Genomic DNA, 15,913 nt, shown 5'->3' on the forward strand with positions numbered 1-15,913 from the left:
ACTAATGTGTGTTTTGCAAATTTCAAGTAAAAATGGTTGTGAATCACTATACTTTCGAAATTTAAACATGACACAATTTGTTTGTGTTAACTCACATAAAATATGAATTTTACATCATGTCTCAGATTTCAGCGTAACCAAATAACTATATAAGGTTAAAAATGAACAAAAAGCCTATGCTGAGAGTACTTCGATATTCCACAAGAAAGAAGAGTAAACACCGCTGTTTTGGAAGCTTAGCATGTATAAACGCCTCACTGTTGAAATTTAGCATAGAAATGCATTTGCACTTATGCGAAACTCATTTTTGTGGTGATTCTGGTTTTCGTGCATCCTCTGGCAGCCGGTGATGTTCCTACCATTTAATAACAATACAGTTTTTCACTACATAAATATCCGTTCTAATATTGGAGTGTCAGCTATTGAGTTGAGGATGACAGATTGAGCCTTTAAAATTACGCCCAAAAATTTTAATTAAATTTTGCAAAAAATTTATGATTAACTTCTCAAATTTTAAAGCCCTAAACCCTTCTGAACCTGCAGCCGTCACTACCAAACAGAAGCGAGGCCAGCCAAGGAAGAAAAAAAACAAAGTCTAACGAAAAAAACTTGATTTAAACGCAAGCGAAGTAAACCTTGGGAATAATGTAACGAAAAGCTCCTCTGCAGAAAAGCGTGGTAGGAAAAAGAAGGGGATCGGCTCAGTTGAGGCATTTCTCGATACTTTTCTGCACGATTTGATATCAGAGACGGAGGCCGGTTAGTCAAACAGAAAAAGGTCCACTCCTGCAAATTTCGAGCCTGTAGCTGCGGAAAGCAATAATGATTATTAGGTGGCAATTCTGATTAATAATGTTCGATCCTGCGTGGAGGCAATTCTGATATTCATTTTGATGGCAGTGACGATAAGGAGCCGCAGCTTGCAGTTGTGGAGGAAGAGGACAATGAAGATGTGGGGGATAGGTGGAGACTCAGGGCCTCTGATTTCTTTAAGGAGCCTTTGATTACAAATGTGGTTGGTGAAGATGGTACCTTAATAGACTGGAAAGGAGAGGCTGATAATTGCATCATTCAGGAAATTTGCAACATGGAGTGGGACAATATGGCCTTTCATCCAACTCCTTTGGTTGTTCTTGTGTTTGAGAGACATACCAGAATATGTGACAATTGGAAAGCACTCAAAGAATTAGAGAAAGCTTTTCAGGTCTATTGGGAGTCCCACAACAAACTGCCTCCTCCAGCTGTAAAAATATATGCCAAGATAGAGAAGGATTTGGCTTCATTCTAGCAATTGAAAACAAAAATCTGCTAATATTGCAAATTACTCATACTACGTAGTCAGTATGCACTCAATAAAAAAATTTGTGTATAGGGAGGGTTTGTAGAACTTGCTGCTTTGCTTTCCTGGAAGTAACCATCCTGTAACTTTCAAAACAAGTCAAGTTAAAAATCCCAACAAAATAATTTTATTTTTTTTTCTAAGATGCCCATAGGCCCTAAGGGTTGAGCCAAAGCTCTGAAACCATATGTAACAGCCCAAAGTAAATATAAAATTAATTTCCTAACTAAAATCAGAATCAATAAATAAGTACATACCTATATTACCTGTGATCGATGTCTGCCAGATGACAACAAGGTTTTAGGGACGACTCTCCACCCAACTGTAGGCTCAATTGCGCAAGACTTTGCTACAACTCGCCACCCCCGAGCCCTCAATCAACGTACTACTGCCAATGACTCCTAAGTCTTAGTACACCATTCTCTCAAGAGAATGAAAGATAGACTCTCGGAATGATGGAATGCAGGAATGCCTCTCATCTTCCTCACCATCTATTAAATAGAACAACATTGGAAGGGGAACCACATGCACACACTCCATGTGTCTACATGCAACTTTCTTTTGATTTTTAGCTTTCTTGTTTTATTTCTTTACCTTTTTTTTATTTTTAGCTTTCTTGTTTTATTTCCTTCTTTTTGATAGTTTTCTTGTTGTATTTCTATTTATTCTTATTTAGAGTTTTAGTATGGTTATTACTATTTTTATTTTTATTACTTTTATTTATTTTCTTGTATATATTTTTAATATCATTTATTATTTAACATTTATGATTTATTATCTTTATTATTTATTATTAAGTGATTTATTTATTATTATTAATTATTATTTTTGCATTATCTATTGTTTATTATTATATTATTATTTATTATTTATTATTAAGGGGAGGGATATTACAATCTACGTATAAGTGCCAAATATGCAAGGATTCTTCAAGGTTGAATCTAAATATTAAAAATGTTTTAATTAAAGGAATGTGGAAGTAATAACATATGTATATTTTATCCCACTCCATATAAAATATTATTATATTAAATCGTTAAAGCTGATTGTTGAAAAATCGGTGGTTTCTATGCATTGAAATGGGTCATATGCATAGTATGGCTCATATGCAACATGAAGAAAATGTATCTATGTTGACACTTGAATTATTTTTCATAGTACAAATTCGTTGGAGGGGATACTAATTTTTTTTCCCAAAATAGTTATTTAAATTAGTGTATGTGTGAGCAGCGAAACTATTGACTATAGTCTCATAGAATAACGAACTATTGGGTAGAAGCAGAAATCTTAGATATTTGTCAATTAGAGAGCTTATGGGAAAAAACCCGAGCTACAAAATTCTCCTCCATATTAACGCTTGGTGGTTTTCTGTGTCAGCATATATAAATCACAGGTAATGGAAGAATACTAACTACTCGAAGGAAAATCACATACAAGGGTGTACCATCTAATGATTGAATGTCATGATCTTAAGTATATAATTTTATTAATTTAGAGCTAGATGGGATTGTCAATTGCAGTGGAATTTAATAGATTGGTTACTTCGCCTAACATTGTAGATGCAAACCGATGTCTCTACCCTCATGTAGATGATGAAGGGATTCGATCATTTATTATCCAATATGAATTATCCCATGTGGTATTTTCCTCGATCATTTTGCAAATATTGAAAGTTGGCAAAATTTCAGGTTCTATCACTTCAAAGGGTGACGCAAATAAATATTACTGGTAAAAATCTTCCTACCTCCCTCTTTTACTGCGACTCTGTCACAGTTTAAATATTTCTAGCTGAGAAGAGAAACCGGATCACCAATAAAAAAGGGAGGAATGATCTTAAACATTACCTTTGGTGAAAGCGTCGAATCAGAAATCCTTATAAATTGTCGATGAGTAGATTGACTTACTAAGGAACACTTTAAAAGCATGTGAATAGGGCAAAAAAATAACGAAAGTCATAGTTTTCCCTTTAAACATCCCCCTCTCTGATCATAATGATTGTTGCACTCTAGGCGGTTACGATAGAATTACCTCATGCATGACGTGCTGATAAAAGTAGTCACGTAATACCATGGTGTTTCTATAATAAGGATATGGATTATCTTAGATGGTATGAGGATCTAGACTAATGAGATAAGATTATGTATAATCATCTCCTAACCATTGTTGGCATATAAGCCTTACCGACGTAGAGGTGGTGGCTTTCATTTTTATTATTATAGAGAACTATGGCAAAGGCACAGGATTTCTAGTCCGGCCAACAATTGAATTAAGAAAAGGTTGTTGTGGAAGTATCACTATTACTATAAAATTGTACACCCTTAAAACCTCACTTTTCTTAGCTTCAGAAGTGCTTGCTACTATTGATTGCTTTAAAAGCATCACCGCACTAGAAAAGCACTGGATTGTTGTTTTTGAAATTTCAATGATTGTTCCCTTCCTTTTAACAAAACTTCCCTCGTTGAGAACCCACAAATCCTTCGCCTCTGAAAAGGAAATTCAGAGGGATAAGGGTTATCCCAACCTCCACATGCCAACGCAATCCTTTCTCTAACTTTCCTATACATGGGATGCTACACAGAGATTGGGATCGACAGATCCTATTAAGTTCTTCAAAGTGGAGTGCAGAAGCACACGCGCTGTCTTGATGTTGAAAGTTCTTCATTTCGGTGTTTTTGTGGGTCTTTAATGGCTAGAAGGTTCTGTACATAATAGGGTTGGTTGTGAATCATCATCTGTGTATGCATGTAGTGGGTGTCGATGTGCCATTGATTTTTCAATTCCATAGTCCCAGGTTTCATATGTGCAAATATGTCTTGTCATTAAAAGAGTCGACTGTGGTGTGAAATGGGTTCCAGAATGGTAGAAATAATGCCTGATTAGTTTTATATGCATTCCAACTAGTGTATGTAATTTCATCCTAATCAGTTATTGAAATCGTTCTAACGATAGCCATTTGAGGTTAGCTGGGATGAAAGGAAGGCTTCTCGGTGAAGTGCCTCCATGCAAGCCTTTGCCCAATGAGGGGAGGGAATGGTTCTAAATGTCATCGCGGACGAGCGACAGACTTAGTTCTTGCAGTAGCACAATAGGAAAAAGATTATTTAAAACTATTTCAAACCATAGAATCATACGTGGTCAATAAAATGGCCAACCTGATTTTTTTTAAGAGTAACATGCACATAGGTATGAAGACAATGCAATGTTTGAAAGGTGATTTAAGATTTTAACTCCCGGTAACTGGGTTTCATATTTTTTCCCCACTCAACATTTTTTGTTTGGTATAAATTTGGATCCCTAAGTTTCTCAAGGGTAGTATGTCTACTTTCTTTGACCAGTAGGAATCCATATTGAAATTTATTTAAAATGGCGGAAAATTTCCTCTGAAAACAATTGAACTGTTGGGAAAATTTGAAGCACTACATTATAATAAATCTATTGATTCTTTGGAGATTTATTATGATTGTCATTGTGTTGTTTAAAACATTTGTTGCATCAAACAATTGGGTAAATTTGTTGCAGTCCCTACGGATAATAGATATAAGCCTTTATAGTTATGGATTTGGTAAAAATCATAACTGTTGATATAGAGGACCAAGCTGAAAATGATTTTGTTTTGTAAATTCCCAAGTGTATTTAAATTCATTACCTAAAATAGGGACATAGAATTCAAAACCGCCTGCATACTTACATGTGGGTTCGACCATCATGTCTTTACCATGAGATTGATTTGCATGCATCATGCATTGATAGTGCCAATTCTCATGCATAGGTTGCATGCAATGATAGAAAGGAGGTGGAAAACCTTTTATTTTCTCAAAAGGCAACACATGAAATTTTTGTTGGGCTTCTTTTATTTTATCATTCTATTCTCAACCTTGAGAGGTTTATTGTTTAGTTATACTTCAAGTGCCTCTATTTAATTACAAGTGGTCGAATTGAGTGGGATGACCTAGTATAAACTATTGTCTGTTCAATTTGGTGTGATGATTATGATGAACAATTTCTCTTACTATGCTTGATTTTTTTAGATATCCTTATGTTAAGAATTGAGGCTTGGGCTAATGACCCTTCCTTGCACAAATTGCTATGTTATTGCAAATTATTCGGCCGATACTTGTGCTCATGAGATGGGTGTTTATGGATGACTAATATATAGATAAAGAATTGATGATGTACGATGTTTCTAATCATGGCATATTGTTATGAGGATTTGATCATGATTTTTCGATTTAGAATGTTATTGTTGCCTTGATTCGAGAGTGATGATGATTTGAGACATTGAGGAGTCTCACATGTAATATGGTCCTATGTAATGAGAACATAAGTATTAATGATTTGGTATATAGTTACCAGGAGTTTCTCTAGTATGTTGCATGCATAGAACAATGCTATAGTGGAGAATTAACATGTTTATTAATGTTAATAAGTTATTTTTATTGTGTCTCCTCATAGATAAGGAGCTTAAAATTCTTTATTATATATTGTGAAAGTTTTCAAAACTTAAGCTATGGTTCAATGCTCTTATGACGACACAATGACTATATATCATTATTGGAAAGTGATTCTTGTAAATATGAATAGAGGAGCATAATAGTTAAGCAATTGTTAATCATGACAAAGCATGGCCATCATGTTAATGCATATTAAATTTTGATAACAAATAATGCATTTATAAGAAGAATATGAGTAACTAAGTTGCACAAGTACATGTATGACGTTCATGTAGGATGCATCATGGGGTTACAATGAGCTACATGGGTATGCCTTCATATATGAAGGAATCACAATTCTCACAAACTAAGTTAAAATAAAATAAAAAAGAAATTTACCATGTATGTGGGAGAATATGTGGTCTATTTGACTCGGCTTATACACCATAGAGGTCAGATATTAAGCTATGTTTCTTTTAAAAACCATTAAATGAAGTTTGAAGTAAGTATCCATATATATGAGAAAGGCAGAGATTAATCATTACACTTATGTCAAATATTCAGGTTTTTCGATAACTAAATCGCAAGGGAGAAGTGAGAATCCCTGGAAAACTATATTGGAATGAAACAAAATTGATTAAATCAATAAGTAATAATGATGGGTGGATTTAATGATATGGCCATCATATCATTTTACTTATATTTAGAATTGTATTCTAAGATTGCATTGTTTCTATACAAGGGCAAAGTACAAACTCATTGAGGTAAATTAGTAATAAGTCATCACCTTATTCTATCCATATCCAAAATCAAATTATGAGTTGTATGCTTTCTAATTAAGAACATAAATTAAAGAAATTAAGTTATGCTTAAAATATCCTAAGAATGGATTGGAGATGTGAAAGACGAGTTGTCTATGTTGTATAAGACTAGTTACCTTAAAGTTGTCTTGTGCTTGTGTTGATCAGTCCACATGCAGGTAATGATGTAACTTAATTTGGACATGGTTTGCCAATGGATGAATAATTTTAATAAGAAAATGTACCAAATACACTTTAATGGAGGAAACAAAACCATATCAGAAAATTATGCATGGTTAAGTTAACCTGCATAGGTTGGAACCTATGGGATTCTAGTCAAGTAAAGAAAGAGGCATAAAGTACATGTAAATCTAACCTAAATTAGGGATGAGATTGTCAATTGTGTGCATAAATGTGTTACAACATATTGTATACATATTAAAAAAAAAGACATCATACATTAATAATGATATGATAAGAATGTCAATGGACTCACACCAAAAGTACATCTAGTGTACATACATAATGGAAATCTAGAAGCAATTCCTAGTGCTTCTTGGTTGATGTATAAAAACAGTGTTAAGCTTATGAGCACACTCTTAATAGTTCACTCCAATAATAATGTGTGAAACTTTGCAACTTAAGATGTACTTAATGTACATCTCTATGCATATATAGAAGGGGTTCTAAGAGTAAAATGAACCATGTGATTATACTCTATATAAATAGAGTAGCTTGCTTTTATATGCTAGATTCGGAACATGACCCCGAATTCGTAAGCAAAGATTTGGTAAAGAAAAAAGGTTTTGCATAATTACTTCTCATAAGGATCTAAAGGTATAATGATAACATATGTATCAAGCAAGATAAGATAGGATAACTGATGTCATGGTTTTAAGGGTCATTTAATGTTTAAAGGAATTGTTAACATGTAAATACCCCGGGATCACACCCTCGCATAAAAAAGTAAAGGGTGTAACTTTCATTTATAACTCATATATGGGAGATGTATGCATGTGCATATTGTTTGTTTAATGAAAATTCATCATGGCCAACAAGATGTTGGAAAAGAATGCCAACAGGGTCATAGTAAATCATATGACATGATTTGTTTAAGTGTGGAATAGTTGTTAAGTACCAACCAATTTTTTTTGGGTTAAATACAAGCTAAGGTGGTTGTTAGACTTCAAATATCTATGATATACTGAGTATCATAGTTAATAGTCTATTTTATAATGAAGCAAAATGTATATTCCATTGTGGTTAAAACCTTGTATAGGTGATAGATTTAATCACAAACTAAAAGTTATGGGTATAATAAATTTATAGTATGCATGATTACTTTTATGATAATATTATGTTAATATTTTTTTCGCAACCACGTGGAGTAAGAAAATGATTTACTAAAGATATCACTTGAATACTACGTTATGAAACTAGCTTAAGAAAAATATAGAAAATATAGATCAACGCCTTAGAATTCAGCCTCTTCGAGGGGGAAATCACCTTGACATTACATAAATGAACAATTCTTAGATGTTTCAAATGACAAAACCTCCTTTCTATATATAGGAGTGTAAGGAGTCACAATATAACCCAGCCAACCTAACAATAATAATATAAAGCCACAAAAATAACAATAGAGGGATTCTATGGGGCACAGTAATAACAATATGGGGATAATAGGGGCACAACAATATTAATAAGGGGTACAACTACAATAGTAGTGGTGTAATCACTAGCATTATAGGGACCCAACATGCCCCTCTCCTTCAAAAAAGTGTTTTCCTCAACGCTTGAGAAGTTCTAGATGCTTCTATATAAAATTCTCATCCTCCCATGTGGAATCTTTAGCGGATAAGTTCTTCCACTTGATAAGATACTCCGAAATTGATCAATTTTGTAGCTGTCAAGTTCTTGTTTCTGTGACTGCTTTCGGTTCCAATATAATTTTTCCTTCCTCGTCAAGTTCTGGCAATATTGTTTGAACTGGGAGCTTGTCACCTATAACCTCCTTTAAACATGAAACATGGACAACTGGGTGCAATCGAGAAGCTGCAGGAAGCTCCAATTTGTATGCCATAGTACCAATATTTTGCAACACCTTGTATGGACCATAATACTTTGGTGATAATTTATTATCCTACTTAGCTTGCTTGAGGGACACTTGCTTATATGGTTGTATCCGTAGGAATACCCAATCACCTACATCAAAACTTCTTTCGCTACAATGTTGATCTGCCTGTTGTTTCATTCTATTCTGTGCCAACACGAGGTTATCCTTTAAGAGTTGGAGGACTTGTTGTTGATGTTCAATGTGATGTTCCACTGCTTGAACCTTAGAATTTTATCTTAAATATAATGTGATGGATGGTGGTTGATACCCATAAATTGCCATAAATGGGGTCATTTTTGTTGTTGTATGGAAGGAAGTGTTATACCACCATTTAGCCAGAGGCAACCATTTGACCAATTGTGTATGTTTATCAGATACGAAGCAACGAAGATATCCTTCCAAACATTTGTTTATTATATCAGTTTGCCCATCAGATTGAGGATGATAAGATGAGCTATGAGCTAACTGAGTACCAAGACAAGAAAATAATTCTGTACAAAAATTTCCAGTGAAAATGGGATCTATGTCACTTACAATAATCTTTGGGTTTCCATGTAGATTTTGAATTGTTTCCATAAATGCAGTAGAAACTGTACTGGCTTTAAATGGATTTGATAATGCACAAAAGTGTGCATACTTGGTAAGTCTTTCAACTACCACCATGATGACACTCTTTCCCTCAGACTTGGGTAAACCTGTGATAAAATCCATTGAAACCTCCTCCCAACGTTGGCTTGGAATGGATAAAGGTTGTAATAGACCTGGTGTATTAATTGTTTCAACTTTATTTTGTTGGCAAACCAAACATTCCGCCACAAACTTTTGAATATTTGATTTAAGGCCATCCCAAAAGAATTCCTTCTTAAACCTGTGGTAAGTTTTTAAAAATCCTCAGTGCCCTCCTAAGGGAGAAGTGTGCAATTCCATAAGAATCTTTTGTTTTAGCTGGGAATTCTTACAGAGGTATAAGCGATCTTTGTACCATAACGAATCATTTTTCCAGCTAAATGTACCAGACATACTGGAACCTTGTTGTAAATTTCGAATAAGTGCCCACACTTCTTCGTCATTCTTCCATTCCTCCCTTGCTTCGTTTATCCAATCTGGTTGGATAATAGAAATGGCGCACAACAATGCTTCCACATCCTCATCCTTTCTTGAGAGTGCATCTGCCACAGCATTTTGCTTCCCTTTTTTGTAGATGATTTCAAAGTCATAACCCAACATCTTTGTGACCCACTTTTGTTGCTCTTCAGAGGATAATCTTTGTTCTAAAAAGTATTTAAGGCTATCATGATCCGTTTTTACCTTGAAGTGTCTTCCCATTAGGTAGGGTCGCCATTTCTTAAGTGCATGGAGTATTGCCAGCATTTCCTTCTCATAAATAGCTTTGCGTAAAAACTTTCCCTTGATTGGACGACTTTCAAAAGCAATGGGTGTTTCATCTTGGATTAAAACAACACCAATTCCATTTCCTGAAGCATCACATTCCACAATAAGGATTTTTGTGAAGTCCAGTGTAGCTAAGACCGTTGCTTGGCACATTGCCTCTTTAAGATGTTTAAATGCCTTTGTTGCTTCTGGAGTCCATGAAAATTCTCTTTCTTCAATAATTTTGTTAGAGGCGCTACTATTCTCCCATAATTCTTAACAAACTTGCGATAATACCCTGTAAACCTGAGAAATCCTCGCAGATGCTTTATGGATGTGGGAATTTTCCATTCCTTAATGGCTTTAATTTTGCTAGGGTCTACCTTAACTCCTTCATGAGATACAATATGACCCAGATATTCCACCTCTTGTACTCCAAAGAAACATTTGGATCTTTTTGCATATAATTGTTTCTCCTCCAATAGTTGTAGCGCCTTGTCAACATGTTCAACATGATCCTTCCAAGACTTGCTGTAGATTAGTATATCATCAAAAAATACTAACACAAATTTTCTAAGGAATGGTTTGAAAATTGAATTCATCAAACCTTGAAATGTTGAAGATGCATTAGTAAGGTCAAAAGGCATGACCAAAAATTCATAATGATCGTCATGAGTTCTAAATGCTGTTTTCAGAATGTCTTCAATCTTCATTCTGATTTGATGATATCCTGAATGAAGATCCAACTTGCTGAAGTAAATTGATCCATGCAATTCATCTAGTAATTCATCAATGACAGGAATGGGAAACTTATCTTTAATAGTGAGCTTGTTGAGCTCCCTATAATCCGGACACATGCACCATGATCCATCCTTCTTGTGCACCAATATGACTGGAGCAGAGAAAGAACTTTGACTTGGTTGAATTATACCAGCCTCTAGAATTTCTGCAACCATACGTTCAATTTCACTCTTTTGGGCATAGGGATGTCTGTACGGCCCGATGTTTGGAGGAACACTTCCTGGAATTAGATTAATAGCATGATCATGATCACGAATAGGTGGGAGACCTTTGGGAGTCTCAAATACCTTGGAATGATTGTACAAGACTTTTCGGAGACCTGGAGAAATAGATGATTCCACTGTGGACACATCTAGCAAACATAATTGTGCAATTACACCTCTTTGTTCCTATTTTAGAAGCTTTGTCATACCGTTAGAGTTGATTATCTTTCCCGGTTTCCCTGCAATACCCCTTAATTCAACTTCCTTTCCTTCCACAGAAAATATCATGAAAAGTTCTTGAAAATTAAAAGCTATTGTACCCAAGGATTGTAGCCATTGGACTCCTAGTACAACATTAGCACCTACCATTGGAATGGAAAGCATTGGGCTAGTCAATACATAATCTCCCATGGATAGCTTGATATTATGGCACTTTCCCGAGCAATTTATTGTTCCTCCATTTGCAACCATCACTTGACACTCTAGTGCTGGATATAAGAAGCAATTCAATTCTCTTACTACCTTACAATGAATAAAATTGTGGGTACTTCCTGAATCAATCAACACTATTACCTTTTTCTTCTTGATTTGTCCTTCTATCTTGATGGTTTGAGGAGTGGTAATTCCCGCCATTGCATTACAAGATATGGTCGGATTCATTTCTTCTTTATCTAGGCTTTGTTCCTGGAGTATATCCTCTTCTTTTGACCTTTCTTGCTCCTTTTCTTCTTCCTCTTCACAATCTATGTAGAATAATTTCTTCTCAGCACACTTATGACCTTTAGTGTATTTTCTATCACAACTATAACAAAGCCTTTTTTCTCTTTTTTCTTCCAATTGTTGTGGTGTCAACCTTATAGGTTGTGGAAGACTAGCTGCAACAACACTTCCGTCTTTATAGTTGTGAATAGTATGCTTCCTGGTTGCCATAATTTTGCTTTCCATTTTTCTTGCTAACGTGAATGCCTTCTCTAATAAATCAGGTTCCCAAAGGCGAACATCATGTTGGATATTATCCTTTAAAGAACCTATGAACACATCAATCCTATGCTCCTCTGGAATATCTTTTAACCTTATGTTCAATTTTTGGAACTCCTCAATGTGCTTCATTATTGAACCCTTTTGTTTGAGACTTATCAATTGGCTAAAAAAAGTGTTGCTTTTTGTATCCTCATAATGTGCTATCAATTCTTCCGTAAAAATTGCCCAAGTGATAAATTGTTTACGAGAGCAAAGCCATTGATACCATACAAACTGATTTGGTTCCAAATATAAAGTTGCAATACGTACTTTTTGTGTGTTTTGTACATTATTGAGATCACAAAATTGCTCCATCTGTAATATCCATGTTGCGGGATCCTTGCCATCAAACTTCCTCATATCGATTTTTGGAATATGGTGGGTCTTTCATCCAACATTAGAGTCTATGGAATCATGATTAGAATTTCTTTTGTTCTCATCATGAGTTTCGTTTACTACCCTTTCACCATTAGTGACCCTTTCTTGTAGCAACTTATTCATATTTATCTTCAATTCTTCCATGTCTGTCTTCAAATCTATCTTCAAATCAACCATCTTAGCTTCCACATCATTCATCTTAGCTTCTACACCTTTCTTTAAACAATTCATCTTAGCTTCTATACCTTGCTTTAAACCATCCATCTTATATTTTGTTCCTTTTTGTGCAAGGGACAATTGTTGCACTTGGTCTTGTAATTTTGATATATCATGTTTCATTTCTTCCTCTTCTTCATGAGTCATGCTTTTTTCACTTTGTAGGAGCTCGATATTGCCTCTGATGTATCTCTGTACTTTCCAATCATCTAGATCTAAATTTGTGACCTACAGTAGCCATGTTTGTCCTCTTTCCAATGCCACAAGTCTAACCCAAATTGGATTCTCCAAGGAAGAATTATGCGAAATCTCCCACAGTGACTTGATTATAGACTAGTTCAGTAGAGCGAACTTGTACGACGTGCCACGAATCACTGTTTCGACCTTTGGATCTAAAAAATGCGTACAAGAAACTATAGTTGATCATCTCTCTGTAACTTCTTACGAAATTTCAATCTGATCCCCAGAGAGAAACTTATGACGCTTTTCCCTAGGTCACCCGTTTGGAATGTAATTCAGGAGTCTGCAAAAAAACCAAGTTCCTCAGATCATATCTCCACAAATATAGCGCGAACAGCTTTGAAATTCGGACTCGAGGTTCAGCGTGATTTCATCTCAAATTGGTTTTTTCTGCAACTTCTGAAACGTCGCAGAAAAAAAGTTATAGCGAAAATGCCACGATGACCTGTTTGGAGCAGCGAAACCCTAGAATCCAAAGCTTTCATACCAAATGTTATGAAACCAGCTCAAGAAAAAGATAGAAAATATAGATCAACGCCTTAGAATTTAGCCTCTTCAAGGGGGCAACCTCCTTTACATTACATAAATGAACAATTCTTGGATGATTCAAATGAAAAAACCTCCTTTCTATATATAGGAGTGTAAGGAGTCACAATATAACCCAGCCGACCTAACAATAATAATATAAAGCCACAAAAATAACAATAGAGGGATTCTAAGGGGCACAATAATAACAATATGGGGATAATAGGGGCACAATAATACTAATAAGGGGTACAAATACAATAGTGATGGGGTAATCACTACTATTATAGGGACCCAACATACTATGACATAATACTTTTTCACTCATTGTAGAAATGGAACAGGTCCATAGAATTCCTTATTCTCCTAGTAATAAATTGAGCACGGTTTGTTCCACTTCCCTAAAGGTAGTATAAATAAATGAAGGAATTTTTGACATAATACTGAAATGGTTGGAAACATGTGGATAAAGTATATGTCATGCAGATTATGCTATGGAGAATGGTATGATGTAACAAGGGTACATATGGTACTAGGTACAGATGATATATATGATACCAGTATGAATACATGTATTGCATAATAATAATATATGTCATGTATAGTTTTGGGTTTGTAATATGAAATATGTGCAGGTAGACGTGAAGACACTGGGCGATTGTCTGGCATGGAAACCAACCTGGAGTGAGCTAAAAAGTGATTCAAGGAAGAGTATCAGTGGTTTATCTGTAGTTTGTATACATGTGATTATGATGAAAGAATATGATTATGATGGTTAGGTGTGAGCTAACCTGATATGACATTTCATACATAGTGATTTGGAAAATATGCTAGTTGACTTCTTGTATGTAGAGAAACTGTAGGAAGAAAGTGTTTGGCAAGAACACAAAGGTTTGGAAGAATGCAGGGGAAGAAAATGTGTTTCTTCAACCACAATAAATGATGGGAAATATAAGCCATAGCTACTCAAATAGAAGTATTGCATATCAAATTATGATAGTAATTGTGGTAAACATAGTTGAGTTTGTACATCTAAAAACTCTCACAAAAATTGTTTGAAACCAATGTTACATGTAGCAATGGAAGGAGATGTGTGGGGAGAACTCCTTTGAAACTGATATATTCTATTGGAAGATATGCATCAAATGGCCAGGCCATGGGAGCCTATGAATTCAGAGACAACTACCAGTGAACAAGGAAATAATACTGTAAGATGCAGTAATACATTGAGGACAGTGTAAATTTAAGGGGGGGAGTATGTAACACCCCACCCTTGTGTATCAATTTTGGAAACCTAAGATGAGAAAAGATAGGTCTGATGTGGAATATGGAAAGTAAATACTTCATTATTAAATAAATAAAATAATTAATCACTTGGAAAAGTGAGACACCAAGAGATGAGATTCTTGAGAAATCCCATTCGGGATGGGGATAGGATAAATATTTCATGATAAAGCTTCTAGATTCAATACTAGATAAGTTGGATGGATTGAAGATAAAAATCCATTGAGAAAAGAATAAAACCTATGCGGGAGTGAAAGGCAAGCTTTTATGAGGAAAATCCTCATGGGAAGAAAGACGAGCTTTTCCGAGATAAGCCTAGGAAATTAGATAAAACATCCACCTAATAGAGAGATGCTGCTAAAGGAAACTATATAAAGAAAGAGGGTATTCAATACCAATTGCATAGATCAATTGGAGGTACTTGATCCATGGAAAGAACTTCAGCTCGGGGGTGAACTGAAGAGTGAGTTCTAGTTAGGGTGGTGGTGCTCCATTTTCCAAGTGACAGTATGTCAATTTCTCTTGTCAGATCCCATCACATGGGATGTACTCTATGTTGTTCCTTAATTTGTACATTATTACAATTATATCAGCATATATGTTTAGTTGTATGTGTGATCTTTGTATAGGAGAATGATTAAATAAGGATGTGGGAGATAACTATACATGATAAATGATTTTAGGTCTATGTTTTGAAATAGTAGAGCATGTGGCTCAGGTTATCTAATCTATACATTGCGCACTAAAGGATGAATTGCATCCATTAAGGTGTTTTAGTTCTTTATTCGTATTGCATAAGATATATGTCGGTGGTGTTATCTATATTCATCTGAATGATTTCATTCTTATGCATGTGACTTTTATTGCCTCCAAAAGTAGAGTTAGTGGTAGAATCATAGTAGGTGGTTGTTATTGCTTGGGCCATGGAGCTATCTTACTCATGATAGAATCTGCATGGGACCATTATGCATAAGCTGAACTACTTATACTAACCTTGTTGTGAGCTGAACATATATGGATGTGTGAGACATCATATGAATCTAAACTTGGTCATCATTATGTTTAGTAAAGGAACATAGTATGCCTCTAACGTTATGTGATATCTCTAGTTTAGCTTGGAAAATATTTATGCATGAGACATGGGTGCATGTGGAACAGGGTGGTATAATGCTTCTAATGGTATAGTCTAT

The 15,913-nt window shown here is 35.0% G+C and overlaps 1 pseudogene; it reads left to right on the forward strand.

Moving 5' to 3' along the window:
• Positions 1-494: 494 nt before the first annotated feature.
• LOC149219473 (thioredoxin-like fold domain-containing protein MRL7 homolog, chloroplastic) lies at positions 495-1,288 on the forward strand (annotated as a pseudogene).
• The last annotated feature ends 14,625 nt before the right edge of the window (positions 1,289-15,913 follow it).

Source organism: Pinus tabuliformis, chromosome Q, assembly GCF_031772625.1.
Source record: "Pinus tabuliformis cultivar Carrire ecotype Pingquan chromosome Q, CPIR1, whole genome shotgun sequence".
Classification (NCBI taxonomy): Eukaryota; Viridiplantae; Streptophyta; class Pinopsida; order Pinales; family Pinaceae; genus Pinus; species Pinus tabuliformis.